Source organism: Metopolophium dirhodum, chromosome 2, assembly GCF_019925205.1.
Source record: "Metopolophium dirhodum isolate CAU chromosome 2, ASM1992520v1, whole genome shotgun sequence".
Classification (NCBI taxonomy): Eukaryota; Metazoa; Arthropoda; class Insecta; order Hemiptera; family Aphididae; genus Metopolophium; species Metopolophium dirhodum.
The window spans coordinates 8,536,783-8,558,552 of NC_083561.1; the positions used below are offsets into that span (position 1 = coordinate 8,536,783).

Consider the following 21,770-nt stretch of genomic DNA (forward strand, 5'->3'; position numbering starts at 1 on the left):
GCCCATATAAAAATAGGCCACTCGAGTCAATTGCGCTTCCTCCTCCCGCCCAAAATGCATCTCTGATTTCCGCGGTATTATAGGACGATTTTTTTTAGTGCGCTAAACCCTCGACGCTTTAAGTATATAATATTCTAATTTTTGGAATTTTGAAGTATATTCAATCTCAAGATACATTTTTTTTAAATTATCTTTAGCAATCTCGTGACTATTTTGTAAAGGTTTCCCATGTGCACTCGACACATTATACATGGGTGAAACTAGAATGTGAAACGACGATAAATTCTAAATAACGGTCGTAATGTCGTTCTAGTACGACGAACCTAGGAATAATATCATGATGGCCCAAGTGCCTTATTTGTGTCTTACATGAACTAACTCAACTAGGTTCGTAATGTTTGGCAAACGGGCAACGCGTTTCGTCGTTCTGGAAGACTCTCAAATATACGGAGATATACAAAAAATCGTTTCGCCGGAATGCATTGCATTTACGAACGGCGACACGAAATCAGATTAGTCGTGATTCACAGAGAATTGGGTGGCACGGCAGATCGCAGACGTGTAGAAAACATAGACATATATAAACATCTTTATAGGTTTATGGTAGAAAAAGCCGGTTACTGTTTTTCTTTTAGACTGTCCAATGGAAAATATAGTAGTTATAACCCACTCGAAAAAAAAAACATTCACCACTTAGGCGTTATAGCTATAACTATACTAGTATCCTCGACCGCGGTCTACATTGTTCCTAAACATACTCACGAGCGGGTAACCACGATATGTTCAGTCAATATTTTGCAAACACGTTTGTCACCGGCGTTTTTCTCCGTGTGTACGTCATGCCGTTCGTTTCAGGACCAAACCGTTTTCGTGTTAACGTTTCCGAGTGCGTACTAAGTAAGAGTAGTGTGCAGTACTACGAAATTTCAGCGGAACGGGTCTTGTACGTTATGTACTTGCGAGTCTCATAATATCCGGTCTGACAAAACGCTCCGACCGTTTCCCGAGGATTACGAACGGAGGATGGCACGTCAAGGTAATGAGACAGTAAGAGAGACATCATGCCAAACTATATTACTATAACTTTGTTGTTCTTTGTATCCTTGCAGTTGGACAGACGATTATTTTAAACAAATAGTTGGTTTAACGCTTAGTTGGCGTTACATTCAATAGTTTGTATTTATATAATATTAGGTATAATGTGTGTATATCTACAATCTAGATAGATAGGTACCTAATAGATTAGTTTGTTGGATCCAACTGTTCCAAGGTGATTACTTTATATAGACACCAGTCCCCACTTTTATAAATTTAAAATTTTTTTTGTATATTATTATTGTATAGAGGAGCGGGATCTTCTCGCATAAGAAGACGTCGAGTGGGCTTAAAAAGTCACCGTCTATTATTTTATGTACATAAAAAAAAGTAATATAATTGGAGTTTTAATGGGGATAAGTTTTATAAAAGACATACCTCTGCAGTTATGATACTTGCAGTAACATCTATAATTGGCCGTTGCGGTAAAATATCTCAATAATTATTAATTATCGATGTAAATAAATTATGGCCAATATTCTAGTTAGATATTACCATATACCAACTAGCATGACAGTTTGCCAAATGTTAATTTTATCAATGAAATTAGTGCATTGTTGTAATTAATCGTTTACACATATAGCAGAAGGTATACCCATATAATAACATAATTATTACATTATATTATTAAACAAAAAACCATTTGTGATTGAGACAACACCAAACATATATTATATTTGGACTTGGTATACCTACCAGTTGGCCAATTACAGGTAATTACTAATTGGGTTCAATCAGTCATATACTGAATTTCCACACCCCAGTTCCAAATTTTTTTTGGTCACCCCCTCATTATTAATGTCAATTTTAGACGATAAAAATAACTTGTTGCATGTTTTATAATAATAATAAAAAAAAATTAACAAAGAAAAATATACATAATACCTATATAACAAAAATAATTAATTTAAAATAAATTAAATATTCAATAAGTACTTATGCAGAGTAAATTATTTTCTAATTGTTTAAAAGTTACCTTGGACCATTATAAGGGTTAAATAATAATAATATTATTGCTTTATTCGTTTTATAGATAATTTTCTGGATCATAATGGATCATATTAAAATGTTTAAGTAGGTACTTATACAAATAATAATTTAATATAAAGACATTACCTAAATTAAAATATTATACTATTCGACATTCGATATATCTACTTAGAAGCTTTATGTATTATCTACATTAAAACTATATAATTATGCAGAACAGTTTGAACATTGGATTTATTCAGTTTTGTTGTAGGTATATTTATTATACAAGATTTATTTACGCATAGATATTATACTGGAGTTGATATTTGTGACGAATCATTAGAGTGTATTATTGAGATGTAGATAAGAAAGGTATAAAATAATTTCTCATGGTTTGTGATTTTATATTATTCTGCAGACCTGCAGTATTCTGTAACTAGTTAAACTTATCGGTTTGATTTGATTTAATTATAATTCTTATAAAACGCTGAGTTTAGTGAGTTGTGTGCCTATTGATAAAATCATGATTGTATTTATAATTTACATCTACTTACCGTCTGAATTTCCGACGCAAAAAACTAATAGTAGCACGACGCCTATAAAAAATAAAAACGGTTTTATTTATTTTGTATCTTGATATTATTTTATATTTTAATATTGAAATCATATATTATATAGAAAACACTATTGATTCTCGATTGTGCTATATTAAAATATGTTGTTAGTTGTGTTGTGAGACACCAACGTAGTAAGCATTACCTATTATGATTATTGATTGTTGTTCATATTCATATAGGTATAGTACTGTGTCGACGTTTTTGAATGCTAAATACTTATAACTTATAACTTACAAGTATTAAGTTGTATCATTATTTGAAAACATTCTTCAGCTCTCAATAACTCATGCAAGATAGTAAAACATAATATGTTCAAAAGGTATTGACACCTCTGTCATGAAAAATTATTCTGATCTTGAAAAATAACCCGAAGTCGAATTGTAGTTATTAGAGAGATCAATAATAATTATGGCTATTAGATTCTTGACAGAGCTATAGAAACCGTAGATTACACGTAACAATGCACAATAGTAATCCTTTTTTATTAATACTAAAATATTGTTATTTTTAAGCTGGTATGACTTGTGTTTAGTTTTATAACAGTTCAAATTTTAAAGCAATAATTGTGATAGTTAATATATTATAAGTACCTATTTAGTACTGCTATAATGTTGGTAGTAGGTACTATGTAAAATAATATACATTCTAATTAGTATACTTATAACAATAATTATTAATAGACAATAGACATATCATTATAGTTGTGCTAATCTAACAGTGTGGTTATAAATTAATAATATAAATTTGGTTTCACACCACATATTATTTAACTAAATAACTACCTATAATACCTATATATAAATATATTATGACGCCATCGTCAGCACAAAAAAAAAAATTGGAATGTTCGTAATATACGCAAAAGGAAATATTAGTAGTTATAGACTATACCTAGGTAGTTGTGTTAAAATCACGACCATAATATTACTGACCCCGATTCCGATAAGCTCTGCTGCAGATCATCGAATTGGCCAGTTCGGTCTATATATTATTTCGATTGTAATCGTTCAGTTTCATGCAATCGTGAATCAACTATCGTTGAGATTTAACAATGGATGGATTGTTATTTCTCTCTCTTTTTGTCATTGACCCCCGCAAGCTATACATTCGACGATACCCCATGGTACAGGCGTACAGCATCACAAAAACGCAGACGGACATCAGATTAAAATCTGTTTTCGTGTTATTTTTTTCCCCATCTCCATCTCTCTCGTGCAAGCCGCCGCATACACGCACTATCCTCTTCCCATCTGGCCCAGGGTGTTTTGTATATTATGTACTCCTCGTTTTGGAATCTCTTTATTTATGAATCGATTCCGGTCACGCTGGCCAGCGTGAACCGGTTGCATAGGTGAGAAATAACAGGGCCGTTTATTAACAATATGACGTCGCACGTGCGTAGACTTTTAGATTTCTTCCCAATGCAACTGCAGCCATCTCTCAGGATGTGTATATTTTCAATTTATCATATAAGCAAAATAACTAGCATGTACTCTTTATTTATAAGAAATGTTTCCTATTATTTTAGGTAATTAAGTATATTTCCGATATAGTTTGTGTTTAAGTTTTTATTCGTTGATGTAAATCCAGTATATTTTAAACGATAAAAACATTATTTATTGAAAAACATCTGTTTTCAGTGTTATAAAAAACATAGAAATTGTGTGAGTATAATTAAAAAAAAGAAATTTGTATGATAGACGAGTGAATTACCTTGTAAATATTATCACGATAAAATATAATCGTTATTATTATGTTTTGGCAGTCTGTGTATATGTTAGTGTTTATGTCTTACTATTCATTATAACTTATATCTCATAATGTTATGTTACTATTTGGAATTGGCAAGTTTACATTACCTTAGTAAAATGTAAAGCATGATGTCGTTATACATGTTTTTTTTACAACAATTCAATTATATTATTATGTACCTACTTGTAACCATTTGTATTTTATTCTTTACTTACTATTACAATTGGTACTCGTGTATGAATAAGTTTGTTTCATTGCGATTCATTACAAAATAGTTCAATAATAATTGACAAATTGAATTATGTTTATAATATTTATAAAATTATTTTATTTAATTATGGTTTTAAGCGATTTATTTTTAAGTTAAATGTTATTTCTTGAAACCGCTTATACTGTACTCTTATACTGTATCAACAATTTATCGCTTTATGCGGTGTTACTCTTCCATGCTGTAATGCATTCTCATGATATTTTAAAAATATAATGACATGTGAGTATATGACTCAGTCACTCAGACAAGTGAAGGGGATGATAATTATTTAGGTTCACTTTAGGAATTTTGTAACTCATCATAATGTTAGGTATAAAATATATACACACGTACCTACCTAAACTACACAGTTGGCTCAATATAATTATTAGGGTCGGTAGTTTATGGCTTGAGGCTATTGAAACATGCATGTAGGTATGTCGGTATATTCTAAACGTTATCTAGATAGGTATTATATTTTTTCTCTTTTAATACACATTTTGTGTTCAAAATAACCGATTCAAATTTTAAAGGAAAAAATAAAAATATTTATCAGTAACTATTCTATTTAAATACAAAAATTTATCTGTTTTGTATAGTAGTAGTAATAGTAGTATCAAAAGTATCGTAGTTAGTATCAATTTTTAACTACTATATTTAATTTATTACCTAAATAGTATTATATTATTAACTGTACTTATAGTTTCAGTTGTTCATTTAGTATACTAGTAAAATATAGGTATGAAGTATATGTTTTTGAGAAGACTGAATTTTAAAATTAGTAATTAACCTAATTTATTATTTCGAATATCTTATGATAATTGTAATTTTTTTGTATTCGATTTAATATTTCATGTTCGATTTATTTACTTACATAATATTACTTTAACACCATGTATATTGTACCTACATATAATAATAATAACTGAAAATAATTCTACTCATATATATATGTTTTGATTAAATTATTAAAGTAAAATCCAAACATAATATTTAATTTGAAATTTTCATACTAAAATATGCACACGGAAATCGTTCTATAAAGATTGACAGCTGCTGTTTGCTTTTAAATCACTAGAGAACTGTCAAATATTTAATCTTACAGCCAGATAACACTTTATCGAAAAGTGAAAAAGTCTTATTTAATATTTACGAGACATCTGTAATCTCATTTTCGTCTAATGGATACATATAGGAAAAATTTAACATTAAAACGTCAATATTTTTTTATAAATAGAATAAGTTAGTAGTTTTGTCAAAATAAAAAAATGGTTTTCCATTTGGTTAGAGTAAACAAAAATAAAGTAATAGAATAAATTGGGATTTATAAATCTGAGCATTGTGTGTCGTGACTGCCGCCGTGTGAATATCGTGTTTGCAAAAACGGACTTGCTAATTTGCAAACAGGATCCTGTCCCCCAGTGCGTTTTTGCACTTATCCGGACGCCGCCAGACAGTTTTGTATGTATCCACGAGTTGACACTGAAAGCTGTATAAATCTCTGTACGCCTTTCCCCTTATTGGATACATTGTTGTAGTAGGACAAAATAACACGACACTATCCCCATATGAAGAGATGGATGTTGTTACTTGTTGTACGTTTAATGGGATTTAATTTTACATTAACTGTATAATATTTCGTTTATTCTTTATAAGCGTTCATTAAAATATTCTATCATATTTACTCGCAATTATAATATTATTTTGCATCAACGATGTTGAATATTGATAAAATTAAGTTTATTGATTTATTTAATTATGATGTGCCATATAATTATAATAATAATGAAGCTTGTTATAACGTTAGGGTTGGTTAATTGAGTTACTTATTCAAATTAATATTAGATTTTCTATATAATTTTATTTATTCATTCTTTCAAGTTTAAAAACGTTTTCTGTAAAATATTTATAAAAAAAAAACTGTACACATATAATAATTGATTATGACAAAAGGATGTATTAATCGTTTTTTTAATAACAGTTGTGAATTATACTAGGATCGCATATTTTGAATTAAAGGTTTTGTTTTTGTTCGTTGAATCATTTTTTTTTTTTAATGGTTTTATTTCTCTAAAATAGCCCCTTAATGAAAAATGATCAGGATAATCCAGAGTATTGTTAATGTGCGATGAAATGTTATGCAAATTATCATAATAGGTGCCACCACACCGACTAGAGACCACTCCCATTTCAATTTTCTCAATTACTCAACCGAAACGTACAGTTTATTGATGATAGGAGATTTTTGTCAGTTGTGTCAATATAGCTGCATTTAACGTAGGAGTGTTAAGCTAGGTATGCAGGTGGAATTTATCAGACCTAGTACAAACAAATACCATGACTTTAAAAAATGATATTTTTGCATTCAGAATCTATAGACTATAAATGTTCACATGGGTACCTATATATTTATACAACCACCCTGTTAAACAAACTTATAACCGTGGTGCTGCATAATCAAATAATATACAGTATATATTATAGTATATATTTTAATATTTAATATCCTTAAAATGCGTTTCGAACACGTCTTCAACTGCTTTATATTATTTAATATAACATTATGGTATAGACTGTAGTTTAATTTGGTTTCGTAAATAAAAAGTACCTACAGGTAGTGCGTGTAAGTATGTTAGTTATGACTTATATTATGTTATGAGTAATTCAATTGCAATATTATTGATTTATTTTAAATGTTTGAAGTGATAAGCGCGTATAAAATTCCTTAAAAAATGAGTTTATAGGTAGATTACTATATAGGTGTCTAGGTGGTAGGTACGAAGTAAAATCGCAAAGTTGGCAAAACAATGTTATCAGTGAATACCACAAATACCAAATATATTATTATATGCGCTATAATATAGGCGTCTGAAACGTGTTGGGAATTCGAAACGTTTTATCCGAGATTGAACTCATCCAGATTAGTTATTCATTCACGTGACACTTTTGAGACCCAAAGACCTTTGTGTGCGGCGCCTTCGCTATGTATACGTATTATTATATACACGTCGAAATATGCAATTCATATTATTCTTCCTCGGGCGTCGTCCACGCGCATCATAACAATAATAACAAAATGATAATATCGTATTATTTCGTTATGTTGTTAGATACTTGTTATTATTATTATTATTATTGTAACATTCGCCTCCGGAGGATTTCCGCCAGACGCTACCAGACATAATATCGCGCGTGCGTTTTCCGAGAGCACCTTAACTTCGACGACGATACCCACTGCCGCAGCAACCGTGTGCGTGGTTCGCCCAGTACATCGTTGTACGCAACTACACATCTGTTTAACAACTATGTGGCCGGCGGCTGTGGCTGCGCAGGGGCGGAAACGGTTTATTTCTGACCTCTGTGTGTATATATTATTACAATTTATTATATTATATACTATTATATGTAATATACGTCTGTCGGGTAAAAACGAATAATAAAATAATATACGCGATCGTCGGATTTTGTCAAAACACGCGTGTAAATAGCGCGGGTCGTTTTGTCTAGCTAGCTGTTTATCGTTATTGCAGCCCGTTTGACCGTAATTAATAGCGACGTGCGTGAATCGCTCTAATAAAACTGTTAACGCACGCCGCCCGTTAAGTACCGCCGCCGCCGCCGTCCGCCTGCCGTGTGTGACAATCGCTTCGGTTGTGGACTTGTGGTGGCGCACTGTGTTTTGTTGGCAGAGGTAATGTCACCGTCGCGCCGGCCGACGGGTATAGAACGCGCGTATATTATAAAAATGAGCCGTTTGCGTAGTAATAATAATAATAATAATTGTATAAAATTTTCCACACACGTTTTTATTGCGTTGGCTCAGCGACAAAATGGTTTTTTTTTTTACTATTATATATTTTTTGTTTTTTTTTTTTCTTCAAAAAACCAGCATGTAAGCCGACGCGACAACTGTGACTTCGACCGCGATCGTCATCGCCAGCTGGATTGTGAATTTAATGTATTTGCTTGATGGTTTTTTTCCTTTGCTTCTTTCCAGTCGAGGAATTAAGTTTGATCAAAATATGTCCAACATCAATATTATCTAGTAAATATTCGAAATGTATTCAATGTTGCAAAATATTGTTTTAAATATATTAATTATTGATTCAAGCAACATTTACAACAACGTAGAAAATAATGTTGTAAACATCATAATATGTATGACTAAATGACAACTATCATTATCTTATTTATATATCATCTAAATAAAGGTTTATTTTAAATATTTTTTTATAATATTTTTTAATCATATTTTAACGTGTGATTAAAAAATAAAATTATTTTCCTTTTTATTTTAAATTACATTTTTTGCATTTGTTTTGATTCTTAAATCATATTTTACTAATAATATTGTGCATAGCTTTTAACAGTTATGCCTGGTCATACATTATAATAATAATATGGTAACGCTGCGAAAACGATATGCCCGTTATAGGATATTAGGATACATATAATTAGACGTAATTAAGTATTTTTCGTTCAAACGTTCTGCAATGTCAATAATGTCATTAACTTGAAATACTATAACTATGTTAAATGTTAATAAAATAATAACATAATAATTAATTTGGTTCACGCATTAGCGTTTAAAATGTAGTCGTGATATATTTTACTCTTTTTCATTTAAAATTACACACTAATATTGTATAGTCCATCTTTATATATATAAAAAAATAGTACCTATGACTTGAAATAAAAATATTGATTTTATAATTATTTACTTTTAAGTAAAAATTTGTTCATTTTAAGTCACAAGTGTTTTTTTTATACTGTAGATAGTATAATATCACCTATTTGATTTTGTTATGATATTAGGTACCTACTCCGAGTTCAATTTTTAGAAACTATTTTGAGGTGTTGCCACAATGTTACCGCTGTGATTAAAATAACGGCTAGAAAAATGATCCACGTGTTTATCATTTAGAAAATAATATGTCTGTTTATTTTAGCCGTTAAGCGTACCTACTTTGTCAAGTATATTAATTTCTTTTTTAAATAAAACATGAACGTTTTTAAAACAGTAACTTTAATAGACATTGTTACATTTTTGAAAATGTATGCTAATGATCTATTAGGTTTTAACAAAATATAACATTTAATTCATAAAATGTTTTTATATTTCGTTTTCTTTGAAGGTAGGTACTTATAATATTATATGTGATGAGTGATATTGGCCGGTATTATTTATTTTGTGGGTGCCTATCAATAATTTTGAATGACTTCTAGCAAGCCCCAGCTTATCATAGGTACCTATAGATACACAATTAGAAATCAACTCTAGAACAAACCAAATATTTGAATAAATGTGATTTTGTATTATAAATTATAAACGATCAACTTATTATCTCATTGGTTTTTTTTTCATCCACATAAATATTTTCATTTTTATATTGGTTGTAGTAATAAATTAATGGTTTTTATTTTTATTGGTTTTTAGTTTGTTAGTTTGTTTGTTTCTGTAGGTAATTGTATTATTTTATTAAGTATTTTTTTATTCCTTAATAAAATATCGATTCCTATTCATTCTAGCTGACAGATAATAATATTTTTCATACTTATTAATTTTTTTTAAAACATACATTTTTTTGTAATCAAATTTCATATAATATCTCTAAGTTTAATTAACTTTTCTATAATGATGACTCCTACGGGCTTAGACACATGTGGTGATACCTTAAATAGTTCTCACAGCCACAGTGCTCCGCGATTTATCATGTTTGCTTAACGGGGGTACAGACTTAAGACTTTTTATTCATTATACGGCAATTACTAACAAGCTGTACCTATTAAATTAATAGAAAACTGTATTTTTGACCTGCGTGACCCAACCAAACATATATAGACAGTCGTATATATTCTAAAGTTTTAATTGTGCCTATTTATATTTTAGTGTCGTTGTGAAATTTAATCCATGAAAACCAATCATAAACTAACCATAAAGTGAATAAAACGTGCGGCACTCTGTACGTTTATAATTTATGAACCGGTATTTTTTAAATTTACAATTCACACCTACGGGCTGTCAAGGAGACCAAAAGACTCACTCGAATCCGAATCATGTATAGTCTACGTCCCGTTTACTACTCTGATACGTTTGAGGCGCCAATTCCACGATAATATTATTTTCGTTTTACAGTCGGCACCTCTCTCTATCGATGTTTAAAAGTTATATAAGATTCAAAATTAAGAAGACTAGTTGAAAATATGTTTATCCAATATAATAGAATACTTTAAAACCCGTCTTGCATACGCACAAGTGGTGAACAAGGCTAAACTATTTTTCTTATTTTGATAATTTAATCAAAACCCCTATACTAGGTCAAAGATTTCACATTTATGATAAAAAATTTGATACCGATACAGGGAATGTTCATAATAATTGTACATTCGTAATATTATTGAAAACACGTTTTTTTTCTTTGATTCAACTATTAAGTATTAACATAATTTTCATTTACATTTTATATAAATTCTGAATTAAAAATATTAAATTTGTATAATGCAATTGTAAACAATGTACCTATATATTTTAAGTTTGAGCACTTATCTGTATGTTATACAGAATACTAAGTAGTTATTTATTGAAGCGTTTGATGCAATAATTACGATTTACGGTGAATTAAAAGTTAGAGTTCTTAATCATCAGGTAATAAAAATGTTGAACCCTAATTTTACACACAACAATACGATTTTTTTTTCGATGATAAAAATACTGACATAATACATAGATCGGCCGGTGTTGAGCATCTATCTAATTTACCTCACCTCAGTGCAGGATAATGGTGACTGATGTGTTGTAATATTAAGTTTGAAAGCAATAATAAATCATCGCACATTCGAAAAACGTTTCTGGATGGAGATTAGTAAAAACCGTTCTTACTGCTTAAATGTCTTCATTTTTTCAACACATACATTGGAACTGTACATTTTCCAACGCTAGAAATACTACCACGAATGTCGATAAATGGTTCTTTAAAGTACCAACTAGAACATTATAGTCTTTATTTCCAATCTATATGATATCAACATTCTGATATTATATCGTTTTGGTATATTTAATTTAAAAACTTTCTTTTTTTTAAATTTCATATGTTATTTGAATAATTTGTTTCAAGATATTTATTTTTAAAGGTTCTACCACAGACTTATATATAAAAAATTATCAATGACTGTTAGATGCGTTAGAATCAAGTTAAAATGTATATAACTATGGACGAATATAATCAGTATTTACAGTGGTAAATCGGAAAAACAAATACTTCTGTTAAAGAAACTTTGAAATTGAGAATATGATCTGAATAAAAGATGAACAAGCGATGTTTTCCTGTTGCATTTAAGTTTTTGGACTGTTAAAATTAGACCGAATAAAAGTTCCTTCGTAGTACAAGTCACTAAAGTCACTAAAGGTATGAATATTTACAACTCTGGTAATATTTCTATACAATCATGATTATTATAAGAAAATAAGAGTATCGTTAGGAATGGCCCATTTAGTTGTAAAATATTTAAATGTAAATAATGTGTCTTATAGAAATTGGTTTTTACATTTTGACTTAATTCTTGAGTAGATCTTAACAACTTGCTTACTAATTTATGAAATAATTTTATCGTCCCCGACGAAAAGTTAATAATAATATGTTAATTTTATTGAAAACTCTATAATACAATTATCTGTGTCAGAATGAATTTTAATACACATAATTCTTAGCTATACTGTAATAACGTAAGAATAAGACAAGTGTATTTTGTGTATATAAAAATCGTGATGTGCATATAATTACAATTATGACGTTGGCTTACTTTTCATTTGCACTATGGGTTAATGTCCACCTCAACCTCCACTTATTTTATCCGACATATCTTCGAATTTGATTGTATTTATGTCGTAAAAACAATTTAAATATATAGGTAAAATTCCTTGTATAAAATTATAATCTACTTAAATTGTATTTATTTTTAGTTGTATAACCATTTTAATGCATGAAAATCTTCATTTTTAGTTATAAAAATTCAGTATATTTATCGTATAAATAAACGCAATTATTTTCTTTTAAACTACGTTATATCACTACCTATCTGATTATTAAAATATTATCAATAATTATTGGAATACAATTTTTTTTTAAATGAGTGTACTACAAACATTAAAAGGAATTAATTAGTTACATTTTAAATAACAACATTTATATTTAAATATAAAACTGTAATAATTAGGTACATTTTATTATTCCGATTATAAATATTTAGCCTTATAATTTAATTACATGGGTAATTAAATAAATAATGTACTATGTAATTATTAAACGCATTTAGATTTTGTAATTTAATAAATTATTTGGATCCTGGACATTTTAGTAAAAAGTATTAGAGAAATTTAAAACTATAGTGATACTTTTACTTATTCCTTTTTTTTATATGTAATATTAACCATCTCTAAATGATAGTTTAATAATATGAGGAAGTGATAGATTTGATACTTATACAATATTTAAAAATGAACGTCATGATAAATATTTGTGTGGCATACATTCTTCGCTCTGGATCCGTCCCTGGCTATTGTCTATATAAATGCATAAAATAATAGATCATTATTCCCGATTATCACAACAGGTATAAGAAACATGTTTTTAACCCTTCGGGGAACTACAATATTTATGCGTAAACACAACCTATTCTTATCAAACGATTTCACTGTTACCTACTAAAAAACTTTTATGCGTAGGTATATAAATCATGGAAATTAAATTTGTCAAGGACAATCTACTTTAGTAAATATTTCTGAAAATACTAAATCATTATGAACAATAAACAAATCATCGAATAATCCTCATTTAAATTGCTTTTTAAAATAAACGAAACTTTATCGCTGTTAAGTATTTTTTTAATGCGAACGGTGTGTTATAATATTATATTATGTAGTATACATTTTACATTATCCTTAATTGATTAATAATCTAGGTTAGGTTAGACCTAACTGTAAAATGTATATTAAAAAACAAATAATTCACAAATCCTAACTAAAATGTAATTCAAAATACCTATTACTAAACAGTCATAGGTCATAAACTCATAACAAATAATTTATTGAGTTTATTTTATTTCATATAATATGATAATGATTACATTCGTATTCATAAATTTCCAATTATAAATATCCTTGTTGCTTTTTTATGATTGACGAATGCCTACTCTTAGATTTCGTCTATCCGTGAAAATTTACCAATATGAGTATCGTAAAATTAATTCCTATAAACCCATAATTTACCTGTCAGTTATCATCTATATACATAATATTAATCATTATAATTATTAGTTATGTACACACAATGCGACATTTCTTTGTTTATCTTTAAATCAAGTAATAAACGTATTATTATATTATCGTATCTCGTTACCGATGTGTTCCGTAAAGTCCTTTCGTTTTAAAATTTGCCCTATTCGGACTAGTCGTCAACGGAATCGGGACGAAACGGATACCTATTCAGTTCTCAATAGTGTTATGCTACTTTTCCTGTGTACAAATGTGCCTCTGGAGCTCACGGGGTAATTATTATTCTCGGTTAGCTAGTAGTTGTAACTTAAACATAAGTACTTATTAAAATATATTTATATATTAATATTGCCTTATGTATAGTTATGTGTATAACAAGGTCCTGCCGAGGGTTTTTTTTTTGTCTTAAATTTTTATTTATCGCTGGTCTTCACCGGTTTTGACAATTAACATTTGCCCGTCGGTGGTGTCTTCCTTAGGATAAAATGGAAATTCTGAACTCCCACGCACACTTCTACGTCCGGTCATAAACATATCGGTTTTGTTCTGTACGTTAGTAAGTAAAATACTGTGTACAAATTACGAATACTGTGTGCTTCATAACTACACATCTTTGGAAAAATTACATGTTCAGTGAAAAACGAAGGTTTCGTGGAAGTGTGACTTATTTGTCTGGATTTTAATAAGAGTTATTTTCCTAGTGTGTCAGAAAATGTTGTTACATTTTGTTGAATAATTTAATTCATTTGAATAATCATACTATATCCTAAAATAAAGATTAAAAAAATAAGAAATTTTGATTTAACATTTTGTAAAATATTAGTCCGCATTAATATGAATACTTGTTTCATTTAAAAAACCATAAAAATGTAAGAAAATTATCTGTTAAAGAAATATTCTATCTATATAATTTTATGGTATTTACGGTTTAACCAAATAATAATTTAAATTATTTTTTAACTAAAAGTGCCTATTATTATATCAGTGGAATAATTTGCTTATATATTATGTTTGTAACTCATTGGTATAAAATTACAGCCCATTTATATAATAATAAAAATATTGATATGAAAATACTACTTAATACTTATGTTTCCTGATTATATAAGTATATGTACTGCGCTATTGAATACAAATTCTTTCTAAAATATGATTCTTTGAAAATAATATTTTATTTTTATAGGTACAATTATTGTTATGCTATAGGTAATTAACTATAAGTTACATAATACCTACACTGCCTTATTGAAATTCATTCGTAAAAAAATATTATACTTCAAGTATATTTAAAAAATCATATACCTATCTATAGGTTTTAATATATTATACAGATATATTTTATACTAGATATTATAATATACCATCAGTCATTAAATAATATAATTTTTATGTTTTTATTGTTTTTAAAAGTATTTTATCCTGTAGCAGTTCCTCAATAATAAGTGTATTCATTATTATTTTCTCATGATAGGTATCTCTATGGCACCTCTATGGTAGAGATATTTTTTTTATACATTCATCATAAGAAATAATATAATATGTATATATTATGTATTAGTATTCATTTTTAACTGCCACGAATCCAAATTATTTTCGATCATCAGCATTCGACATTCGTGTTTCTCTAAAAATTACTTAAATGTATTATAGTATTAGTATTCATGTTATAAACAATTTACCACGAATCAAGTGTATAACAAATTATTACATCACACAACTATTCACATTTATTTTGTGTAGCACGTTTGTGGAATTTTCGTTGTTCTCGATACTGACTCATTTTAGTTTAAAATGTCTGGCGACTGATATTCAGTCTCTTTATTTATATTTTTAGCAAATAAAGTAATAAACTAATTTAATAATTTTAGATTAAAAAATAAAATATGAGAACGTTTAAAAGGGTTTTAAACAAACATACGATTTTTTTTGAAAAACAAGTTTTAGCCGTACGTGTCACAAATTACAATCAGAAATCGTAAATAATTCATGACCCATTTGTCCATAATCTCTAAACAGTCTAAACTGTTTTTTCCAGACCATCTTCTTACCAATATGGTTTTACAACTAATAAATTTGTGACTTATTTTTCATCACCCTGACGTAAATTCGTAGAAATAACAATCGTAAAACGTGTCTTGCGTTTTTTCTACCACAAATATTCGATTATTACAGATACGTTATTGCTTCTGGAGGAACTCGTATTCAAATTTAAGGATAAACATAATATATTATGAGTACTTATACGTACAATTTATTGTATGTAATATGCTATTCATTTATACGTATGTGTGTTGTGTGTACCTATAGAGTATAGGTATATATTATTGTATTATTGTTATTATTGTATACGCTGCCGGATAATGGGCTCGTATTTATCACATAGTGCGAATATTGTCATTCATGGACAATGTAGCCCCGCGGATACTCTATTAATAACGTCCGTGTTTGACAGCACTGTAAAATATGCGATATGGGGTCGTGTTGGGGATCGAATGAACAGAAAGAGATAGGACGAAAGAGAAATGGAGAAAAAAAACAGTGGCTTTGTGGAGATTTTTATCGGCTGTAAGCATATATGTACGAGTATACACACACCGGTACTTGGGGTTTTGTAAGCGGCGAGATATTATATTATGGAGAACCGGTGGACCACCTGCGCCACAATATTATTGTCGGACCGATATTTCTACAGTTTTACAGGATTCGATAATATTGCGGGCTTATCGTGTAGAAATATTTAAAATAAAAATGATTATGTAACTTAGTATATTATTATTAAACATTCAAACCATTTAAATCTTAAATGTGACTGTTGAAGTCCGTTAGAGATTAAAAAAAAATTAAAAGGTATAGTCCTTTAAAATAAAGGCGTAGAAGATAACCAGCAATAATATTATTGTATACTTTAAACTTAAACGTAGTATGTAATTTTACAGATCGATGATACTAATTTAATACTAATAAATTAATATTGAACACTAATGATTAAAAAATATTGAATAACTACTAATTTCGATAATATTAAAGAACAGGATGTGACAAAAAACGAAAATACAAATATGTTGTGAAAAAAATAAGAGTTAAACTTGTGTAATATGTATCTTATATTATAAACATTTTAGTTTTGAGTCAAAGATCGTTTACGTAAATGATAGTCCATATTAATGATATTTAAAAAAATTGTTCTTTAATATCTAATGAATCTATCTTTAGCAGTGTTTTGGATAACGTCTGAGAATAATATTTTAATATGGCTGATTGAAAAAGAATTTCTTATAATATAAAATATTTTGTATTTTTGTACCCGATTCAACATATAGGTACATTTTTTAAGTATAGGAGAAGAACAACGTTGTACCTACCCAAGTATTGAATTGGGTTACAAATTATAGTCTATATAGTAGGCAAGATATCATGTAATTTTTAATAGATTATTATAATTATTATAATTAACCACTGTATCAGGTATGATGACGGGTAATACGAATTATTATATACTGTAGATCACATTATTGATACTCTCTCCGAAATAAACATAAACTTATCCACTACCTTCCGCCTACTTAAATTTATAAATACACCTGCACGATTTTTTGTTTTCATTTACAAGTTACATTTATTTTGTTCAGTGTTATAATAATGTGTTATGTAGGTCGGTACAAATAAAAAATTTAAATAATCATACTTTGTTTCAAAACTTAGTTAATTAAATGTTAAAAGAATGGTCTACATCTAAAAGTTTTGTCACAAATGTATGATATGGTGTTAACTTAATATTTCATAACAACATATAAAATATGTAAGCTAATTATTAAATTATTTTTTAATTGTTGACATAGAGTGATTTATGGATGGTGTGTATTTCAGCATTCCCTATTTAAAAGTTCGTTACTCTGTAAACAACAGTACCTATTCATATAATTTAAACTTGTTTAGTTCTATCTGAAGAGTAAATAATTTTGTAATACTTCCAAAATCATAACTGTTGGAAAAAGATTTAAATAAAATTACTTGTTATATTTTGTACGATAGTACCTATAGGTACTATTTTACTAGGGTGATATTAATATTAAACAAGTACATATTTTGCATATTTAAAAGCATAATTTATCATACAAAATATTATATTATAATTTGTACATATTTCCTAATTTATAAGTAAACAATTTAAACGTAAATATTTGTATGGACAAATTTTCATAACAATCTATATATTTAATATTTATTATTTGCATTAAAATTATGTCGTAACTGGTTTTAATTCGAAATGTTATAATAATATATTCTATTTATGGGTGTATATATTTTTAGTGAAATATTTTGAAAATCTGATATCAAAAAGTGTATAATTTTAAAATTTAAACGGATATATAGTGATTCATTCGTTTACCGGATTTGTTAATAATACATCTTATCGTAAACCTAAATTTTGATCGAAATATACTAACGTGCATTTATTAGCATGTATTTATTTAAATGTATTTAAGATTTAATACTATATTAACTGTGGTTAAAAATATGAGTAGATCAATTTTGATCAAGCTTTATCTTCATGTTGATCGTACAACGAGATATACGAGACGAATTTTCTTTTTTGATAAGTGCATTAACTAATAAAAAAGGGTTATCGTGTAAAATGATTATTTCTATTCTTATACTGCAATTAAGAGCATGGATAATTATAACATTCATATAACAATTAATATTAACACTTTAAATTGAATGTCTATTTTTGTAAATTGTGTAGTATTTTAATTTAGGTAGAAAACACAATAATATATTCTTTTTCAAAGTTACAGTTCATCGCCATTATTTTAAACAACTATAAATTATTATATAATATGCTCAATGCTGCTAAGTATAAAGACGTATATGTATTATACTTGCAAAATTAAAATTATAATAAGTTCTTAATACAATTTTTTGTTTACAATGATTTCATGCGTATTTTTATATTTTAATCATGTGTAATTACGTAAGTAATTCGGTGATTAATATTAAGCCTATATTTTTTAGTTGTTAATTTATAGTCGGAACAAAATATTATTTACACACAAATATTTAATAAATTAAAAATTAAAACATTTAATAGCCTAGGTATTTATATCTTAAGCAAAATAATAATTTGTTTGAATCGTTAGCACTCGGTTTGTTAAGTCTGCTAAAGACTTTATCTTTATTTTATGAAGGAAAAAACACCGTAAAAAATAACGTTCTGGATATTATATCTTTTACCACGGAGCAAAACCGGCCATCTGAGTTCCAATTTGTATTCAACAAGTATTCAGACGCTAAGAAGTCTGTTTTTTCTTTCTACGTTTCATTAGTGTCTCGCTACTCTTGTTGGAAATTCAGACAGTAAAGAAAATAACTTATTCCAAGCACATGTCGTGTGTCTGAAGTCCGAAATCGAATTTTTTATTAAAACAATTTGAACGTTGGGACTAAGGGCCTAGAACATTGTGGATTTCATAGTTTTGTTGGTCCAACAAAACTCGTTAGTTTTGTCATAAATTTTCCTGCAGACACCATTTTTAGCCGTTATACATAAAACGCACGTTCTAAATACACTGAATGCGTGAAATCAACCATTTCGTCACGGAATGAAGTTTTATACATATGGAATACTCATTGGTCGCACATGTGTTCAGATACATCGCGTGCCTCTATTTTATTTTATTGTATTTAAGACAAACGCGCGTCTCCTATACATTCATCGTACACATAATATTATAAACGTGTACAATAAATAATAAATCAGCCATTGTTGTACGTCGCGCCAAGCAGTCTAGTCCTACGGTCGTTTGTGTTTGTGACCCTTTTGACCTTTATGGGCCACAACCAATAGGAGATGGTTTTTTCTCACTGTTACTTTATCTTGACAATGTAATCGCAACCCGGTCATCGGGGATGATTTCCGAAGAACATATCGTTACAGAAAAAAGGTCACGGTTAAAATGCATTTTATTTCGACGGTCTTATGTTATTGAGGTAATTCTTGGTACTGTATTCAATGTTAGTAAAGCAAGAGTTTCAAATTGAGTAGTACACCTATATACCGGCTGCACATGAATTTTTATTGCTGTATAATATTATGATATATCCAACTAGAGTATAAATATATATATATACATATATAGGTACATATATTTTCCATTCCTATCCAACTTTCATGGTTGGATGTTAAAATACAGAAGGTATCTTAAATATAAAATTAACATTTATACGGAAAAATACCCACTGTAGTTTAACTATCGTATAGGTTTGACTGTTTTAAAATAATAGGTACCTGTAGATTAATAAAAATAAATATTATAGGAAACTCGATAATTGAAATTTTTTTTTACTCATGTCTCAATATATTTTTATTTGTGTAAAAAATTACATTAATAATATGCACTGATAATTTACAATAAGTTCGCTAATATTTAATTAAAAATTCTATGTTTAACATATTTATTGTTTATATAATACCTATATAAAATGATGATTCATGTTATTACTAGGTATATACAGAGCAAAATTTAATCATCAATGTTTGTATAACAACCGTCAATCAAGTGTAAAATTAAATGTTCTACCTTCGGCATTTCAAAGGTTTAAGAATTTATTTTAAAAATGATACACAATGGATTCCTCAAACGATGTAACGACACTGTCTAGGTAGTGAAAAAATTACTCTCGGGTTCTTCAAGATAAGAATCGATATAGACCACTGGCATAAGAAAAAAAAAACAATAGACTACTTCCAAATTCTTTAAATACGTAGTCGGTTTGTTTTTGAATGACTAGGGAATGAAAACATGTTCTCTTCGTTAGCGATTCAAGTATTGTCCATTACGACTACTACGTTGAAACCTTCAAATATATTCACCATTATATAATTTGTAAGGTCCATTTTTTCTTTTACCGTTTAGATTTTGTTACATTTTTAAAGCATAAAGTTGTGATGGAATTTTGTTAGTATTTAAGTGCTATCTTTATTGTAGTAATGCAATTCTATATTTCTATGTATACTCTCTCTTACTTTTTACTTATATGTTACCATTAATATTTATTTAAGTTGATTTTTATAATAGCCATACAAAATAAATAAACAATTATACGACTCTGACTACGTGTATTAGATTTTTCAAGATGGAATTTATAGAAATCAATTATTCGATGTACTTTCTTGCTCTATTTTTAAAACATTTATCTAGCAGTGATTTGAAATTATTTTTCACAGGCTATACAAAACAAATTGACACTTTTTAAAAATCACATATTGAAAAAGCCATAAGTTAAATTTGTTCAAAGTAGATACAACGGCGTCGGGTGTAATGCAAAATGCAGACGTCCATTAATTTTAATTTAAACACTATAAATCTTAGCAGATATATAAATAAATGCAAGGGGTTTTTTTTTACTTTGCTACTATAATTATGACTTTACGAGTCCTCATTTTTTATTCGTTTAAGCAAATAAAATATAAGTTATGTTACGATGTTTTGTATAAGTACAATTTGAGAAAAAGCCCACGTAGTTTTGACTTTCAAATAAACTAGTATAATACGTAGGTATATTTTTTTTTATTAGTTTGATAAATCATGTAATTTGGAGAATTAATTTAGATAAAGTTTAGATAAAATTTCTTAAAAATAAATGACTGGTTGACTAGGTATTCATAATATATAAAATCATGATCCTAAGGAAGATTTGCCTCAATGTCCAGCTTGTCCCTTGCGGTACCTACACTCCACACCGATCTCAGTTAAACATATGCTTCTTAAATGCTCACAATATAGGTACCCGAATATCGACACAAACATTA

General features: G+C 28.2%; 1 protein-coding gene across 1 annotated transcript in view; it reads left to right on the forward strand.

Annotated features, from left to right (window-relative positions):
* The window catches only part of LOC132938382 (netrin-A-like), a 75,121-nt gene that overhangs the window by 1,988 nt on the left and 51,363 nt on the right, over positions 1-21,770 (forward strand). The window lies entirely within an intron of this gene.